Genomic DNA, 6,381 nt, shown 5'->3' with positions numbered 1-6,381 from the left:
AAGGTTGTTTTTCCCTCTGAAAGTGCAACTATTCCTAGGTGGTTTTGGTAATTCATAACAACATATAGCTCATTGAGCTAATACTATTCCAAGATGATTATTTCAGTAAAGCTCAATGATTGGCATGACATGGATGATGAAAGTGGATCCCTCAAAATGCTAAGGACAAAGGATTGGCTCAAGCTCAAAAGCTCAAGACTCTTCATTTTATATTTTAGTGATCCAAGATCACATTGAGTCTTTAGGAAAAGCCAATACTATCAAGGAGGGATGAGGTGTTGCTTAATGAGCCTCTTGCTTCATGTGCTTAGTGATATGCTCCAAAACCCTCAACTACTTTCCCATATCCACATTTGACCTAAACCCAAAGCCAAACTCGGACCTACCGATTCTTTCAATCCGGCGCCACCGAGTTTCATTTGTCATAGCCATTGCCACAACCCCTAGCAATTCGGTTTCACCGATAGAGATCTCGGTCTCACCGAGATGGGATTGCAATTTCTCTGTTTCCTTTTCGTAACTTTTTGGTCTCACCGAAAGAGCGGATCGGTCCCACCGAGATTGCAATGTAAACTCACTGTTTCCTTTTCGTAACATTTCGGTCTCACCGAGAAGAGCGAATCGGTCCCACCGAGTTTACCTGACCAACCCTCTGGTTAGCTTATTACCAAATCGGTCTCACCGAGTTTGTGTAATCGGTCTCACTGAGATTACGTTATGCCTTAACCCTAACCATATCGGTCCTACCGAGTTGCATGTCAGTCCCACCGAAAATCACTAACGGTCACTAGGTTTACTAAATCGGTCCGACCGAGTTTGTTGATTCGGTCCCACCGAGATTGGTAAATTGTGTGTAACGGTTGGATTTTGTGTGGAGGCTATATATACCCCTCCATCTCCTCTTCATTCATGGAGAGAGCCATCAGAACACATCTACACTTCCAACTCACATGTTCTGAGAGAAAACCACCTACCCTTGTGTTGAGCTCAAGATATTCCATTCCTACCATATGAATCTTGATCTCTAGCCTTCCCCAAGTTGCTTTCCACCCAAATCTTCTTTCCACCAGATCCAAATCCCATGAGAGAGAGTTGAGTGTTGGGGAGACTATCATTTGAAGCACAAGAGCAAGGAGTTCATCATCAACACACCATTTGTTACTTCTTGGAGAGTGGTGTCTCCTAGATTGGCTAGGTGTCACTTGGGAGCCTCCGACAAGATTGTGGAGTTGAACCAAGGAGTTTGTAAGGGCAAGGAGATCGCCTACTTCGTGAAGATCTACCTCTAGTGAGGCAAGTCCTTCGTGGGCGATGGCCATGGTGGGATAGACAAGGTTGCTTCTTCGTGGACCCTTCGTGGGTGGAGCCCTCCGTGGACTCGCGCAACCGTTACCCTTCGTGGGTTGAAGTCTCCATAAACGTGGATGTAGGATAGCACCACCTATCCAAACCACGCCAAAAACATCCATGTCTCCAATTGCGTTTGAATTCTCCAAACCCTTCCCTTTACATTCTTGCAAGTTGCATGCTTTACTTTCTGCTGCCTATATACTATTTGCATGCTTGCTTGAATTGGGTGATGATTGCTTGACTTGTCCTAAAAGTAGCTAAAATCTGCCGAACTCTAAAATTGGGAAAAGGTTAAGTTTTTATTGGTCAAGTAGTCTAATCACCCCCCCTCTAGACATACTTCTGTAGGGGAACGTAGTAATTTCAAAAAAATTCCTACGCACATGCAAGATCATGGTGATGCATAGCAACGAGAGGGGAGAGTATGATCTACGTACCCTTGTAGATCGCAATGGAAGCGTTGACACAACGTAGAGGAAGTAGTCGTACGTCTTCTTCCCGATCCGACCGATCCAAGCACCGTTACTCCGGCACCTCCGAGTTCTTAGCACACGTACAGCTCGATGACGCTCCCCGGGCTCTGATCCAGCAAAGCTTCGGGGATGAGTTCCGTCAGCACAACGGCGTGGTGACGATGATGATGTTCTACCGACGCAGGGCTTCACCTAAGCACTACAACGATATGACCGAGGTGGAATATGGTGGCAGGGGGCACCGCACACGGCTAAGGAACGATCACGAGGATCAACTTGTGTGTTCTAGGGTGCCCCCCTGCCTCCGTATATAAAGGATCCAAGGGGGGGTGCGGCCGGCCATAGGAGGCGCGCAGGAGGAGTCCTACTCCTACCGGGAGTAGGACTCCCCTCCCCGTTCCTTGTCCAACTAGGAGAGGTGGAGGGAGAATAGGAAAGGGGGGGCGCCGCCCCTCCCTCCTTGTCCAATTCGGACTAGGGGGAGAGGGGGGGCGCGGCCTGCCCTGGCAGCCCCTTCCTCTTCTCCACATTAGGCCCATAAGGCCCATTAACCCCCCGGGGGGTTCCGGTAACCCCCCGGTGCTCCGGTTTTATCCGAAACTTCTCCGGAACCCTTCCGGTGTCCGAATATAGTCATCCAATATATCAATCTTTATGTCCTGACCATTCCGAGACTCCTCTTCATGTCCGTGATCACATCCGGGACTCCGAACTAACTTCGGTACATCAAAATGCATAAACTCATAATAACTGCCATCGTAACTTTAAGCGTGCGGACCCTACGGTTTGAGAACAATGTAGAGATGACCGAGACACGTCTCCAGTCAATAACCAATAGCGGGACCTGGATGCCCATATTGGCTCCTACATATTCTACGAAGATCTTTATCGGTCAGACCGCATAACAACATACGTTGTTCCCTTTGTCATCGGTATGTTACTTGCCCGAGATTCGATCGTCGGTATCCAATACCTAGTTCAATATTGTTACCGTCAAGTCTCTTTACTCGTTTCGTAATACATCATCTCACAACTAACATATTAGCTGTAATGCTTGCAAGGCTTATGTGATGTGCATTACCGAGAGGGCCCAGAGATACCTCTCCGACAATCGGAGTGACAAATCCTAATCTCGAAATACGCCAACCCAACATGTACCTTTGGAGACACCTGTAATGCTCCTTTATAATCACCCAGTTACGTTGTGACGTTTGGTAGCACCCAAAGTGTTCCTTCGGCAAACGGGAGTTGCATAATCTCATAGTCATAGGAACATGTATAAGTCATGAAGAAAGCAATAGCAACATACTAAACGATCGGGTGCTAAGCTAATGGAATGGGTCATGTCAATCAGATCATTCAACTAATGATGTGATCCCATTAATCAAATAACAACTCCTTTGTCTATGGTTAGGAAACATAACCATCTTTGATTAACGAGCTAGTCAAGTAGAGGCATACTAGTGACACTCTGTTTGTCTATGTATTCACACATGTATTATGTTTCCGGTTAATACAATTCTAGCATGAATAATAAACATTTATCATGAAATAAGGAAATAAATAATAACTTTATTATTGCCTCTAGGGCATATTTCCTTCAGTCTCCCACTTGCACTAGAGTCAATAATCTAGATTACACAGTAATGATTCTAACACCCATGGAGCCTTGGTGCTGATCATGTTTTGCTCGTGGAAGAGGCTTAGTCAACGGGTCTGCAACATTCAGATCCGTATGTATCTTGCAAATCTCTATGTCTCCCACCTGGACTAGATCCCGGATGGAATTGAAGCGTCTCTTGATGTGCTTGGTTCTCTTGTGAAATCTGGATTCCTTTGCCAAGGCAATTGCACCAGTATTGTCACAAAAGATTTTCATTGGACCCGGTGCACTAGGTATGACACCTAGATCAGATATGAACTCCTTCATCCAGACTCCTTCATTTGCTGCTTCCGAAGCAGCTATGTACTCCGCTTCACATGTAGATCCCGCTACGACGCATTGTTTCGAACTGCACCAACTGACAGCTCCACCGTTTAATGTAAACACGTATCCGGTTTGCGATTTAGAATTGTCCGGATCAGTGTCAAAGCTTGCATCAACGTAACCGTTTACGATGAGCTCTTTGTCACCTCCATATACGAGAAACATATCCTTAGTCCTTTTCAGGTACTTCAGGATGTTCTTGACCGCTGTCTAGTGATCCACTCCTGGATTACTTTGGTACCTCCTTGCTAAACTTATAGCAAGGCACACATCAGGTCTGGTACACAGCATTGCATACATGATAGAGCCTATGGCTGAAGCATAGGGAACATCTTTCATTTTCTCTCTATCTTCTGCAGTGGTCGGGCTTTGAGTCGTACTCAATTTCACACCTTGTAACACAGGCAAGAACCCTTTCTTTGCTTGATCCATTTTGAACTTTTTCAAAACTTTGTCAAGGTATGTGCTTTGTGAAAATCCAATTAGGCGTCTTGACCTATCTCTATAGATCTTAATGCCTAATATGTAAGCAGCTTCACCGAGGTCTTTCATTGAAAAACTCTTATTCAAGTATCCCTTTATGCTATCCAGAAATTCTATATCATTTCCAATCAGTAATATGTCATCCACATATAATATCAGAAATGCTACAGAGCTCCCACTCACTTTCTTGTAAATACAGCTTCTCCAAAAGTCTGTATAAAACCAAATGCTTTGATCACACTATCAAAGCGTTTATTCCAACTCCGAGAGGCTTGCACCAGTCCATAAATGGATCGCTGGAGCTTGCACACTTTGTTAGCTCCCTTTGGATCGACAAAACCTTCTGGTTGCATCATATACAACTCTTCTTCCAGAAATCCATTCAGGAATGCAGTTTTGACATCCATTTGCCAAATTTCATAATCATAAAATGCGGCAATTGCTAACATGATTCGGACAGACTTAAGCATCGCTACGGGTGAGAGGGTCTCATCGTAGTCAATCCCTTGAACTTGCCGAAAACCTTTTGCGACAAGTCGAGCTTTGTAGACAGTAATATTACCGTCAGCGTCAGTCTTCTTCTTGAAGATCCATTTATTCTCAATTGCTTGCCGATCAGTGGGCAAGTCAACCAAAGTCCATACTTTGTTCTCATACATGGATCCCATCTCAGATTTCATGGCTTCAAGCCATTTTGCGGAATCTGGGCTCACCATCGCTTCTTCATAGTTTGTAGATTCATCATGATCTAGTAGCATGACTTCCAGAACAGGATTACCGTACCACTCTGGTGTGGATCTCACTCTGGTTGATCTACGAGGTTCAGTAGTATCTTGATCTAAAGTTTCATGATCATCATCATTAACTTTCTCACTAACTTGTGTAGGTGTCACTGAAACAGTTTTCTGTGATGTACTACTTTCCAATAAGGGAGCAGGTACAGTTACCTCGTTAAGTTCTACTTTCCTCCCACTCACTTCTTTCGAGAGAAACTCCTCCAGAAAGTTTCCGAATTTAGCAACAAAAGTCTTGCCTTCGGATCTGTGATAGAAGGTGTATCCAATAGTTTCCTTTGGATATCCTATGAAGACACATTTCTCCGATTTGGGTTCGAGCTTATCAGGTTGAAGCTTTTTCACATAAGCATCGCAGCCCCAAACTTTCAGAAACGACAACTTTGGTTTCTTGCCAAACCACAGTTCATAAGGTGTCGTCTCAACGGATTTTGATGGTGCCCTATTTAACGTGAATGCGGCCGTCTCTAGAGCGTATCCCCAAAACAATAGTGGTAAATCAGTAAGAGACATCATAGATCGCACCATATCTAGTAAAGTACGATTACGACGTTCGGACACACCATTATGCTGTGGTGTTCCGGGTGGCGTGAGGTGCGAAACTATTCCGCATTGTTTCAAATGTACACCAAACTCGTAACTCAAATATTCTCCTCCATGATCAGATCGTAGAAACTTTATTTTCTTGTTACGATGATTTTCCACTTCACTCTGAAATTCTTTGAATTTTTCAAATGTTTCAGACTTATGTTTCATTAAGTAGATATACCCATATCTGCTTAAATCATCTGTGAAGGTGAGAAAATAACGATATCCGCCACGAGCCTCAATATTCATCGGACCACATACATCTGTATGTATGATTTCCAACAAATCTGTTGCTCTCTCCATAGTACCGGAGAACGGTGTTTTAGTCATCTTGCCCATGAGGCACGGTTCGCATGTACCAAGTGATTCATAATCAAGTGGTTCCAAAAGCCCATCAGTATGGAGTTTCTTCATGCGCTTTACACCGATATGACCTAAACGGCAGTGCCACAAATAAGTTGCACTATCAGTATCAACTCTGCATCTTTTGGCTTCAACAATATGAATATGTGTATCACTACTATCGAGATTCATCAAAAATAGACCACTCTTCAAAGGTGCATGACCATAAAAGATATTACTCATATAAATAGAACAACCATTATTCTCTGATTTAAATGAATAACTGTCTCGCATTAAACAAGATCCAGATATAATGTTCATGCTCAACGCTGGCACCAAATAACAATTATTTAGGTCTAATACT

The sequence above is a fragment of the Triticum urartu genome, chromosome 5, assembly GCF_003073215.2.
Source record: "Triticum urartu cultivar G1812 chromosome 5, Tu2.1, whole genome shotgun sequence".
Classification (NCBI taxonomy): domain Eukaryota; kingdom Viridiplantae; phylum Streptophyta; class Magnoliopsida; order Poales; family Poaceae; genus Triticum; species Triticum urartu.
This window is presented reverse-complemented; position numbering follows the sequence as displayed.